Source organism: Bison bison, unplaced genomic scaffold (genome assembly GCF_000754665.1).
Source record: "Bison bison bison isolate TAMUID 2011002044 unplaced genomic scaffold, Bison_UMD1.0 scf7180017864516, whole genome shotgun sequence".
Lineage (NCBI taxonomy): Eukaryota > Metazoa > Chordata > Mammalia > Artiodactyla > Bovidae > Bison > Bison bison.
Window position 1 is genome coordinate 8,251,621 of NW_011495069.1, and position 304 is coordinate 8,251,924.

A 304-nucleotide genomic window follows, 5' to 3' on the forward strand; every position below is an offset into this window, starting at 1 on the left:
CAGGAAAGGGCCGACTGACCTCAGGGGTTTCCGGGTGCCACCAACTTTTCCCCCAGGGGGGCGTGGCCTATGGCAGGCGTTTACCCTCTACCGCCCCGCCTCGGCCGCAGGATCCTCTCTCGCCCCACCCCCAGCAGAGCCCGCTTCCGGAAGACGCGCGCGGCCGCGGCTCGGCGCGCAGCTGCAAGGGATCGCTTCCGGGGGGGTGGGTCAGCGGAAGTGAGGGCGAGTGAGGCTGGGCGGCCCGCTGTGGTAGGAGGGGCCGTGAGGTGAGTGAATCCGGAGCTGCAGTCTGAGGTGAGAC

At 70.1% G+C, this 304-nt stretch overlaps 1 protein-coding gene across 1 annotated transcript in view; it reads left to right on the forward strand.

Annotated features, from left to right (window-relative positions):
• The first annotated feature begins 207 nt into the window (after positions 1-207).
• Positions 208-304, forward strand: part of MTFR1L (mitochondrial fission regulator 1-like) — a 15,573-nt gene continuing 15,476 nt past the window's right edge. The window contains exon 1 of the mRNA XM_010830081.1: positions 208-297. The gene's annotated coding sequence lies outside the window, so the exon portion shown is untranslated. The remainder of the gene's footprint in view (positions 298-304) is intronic.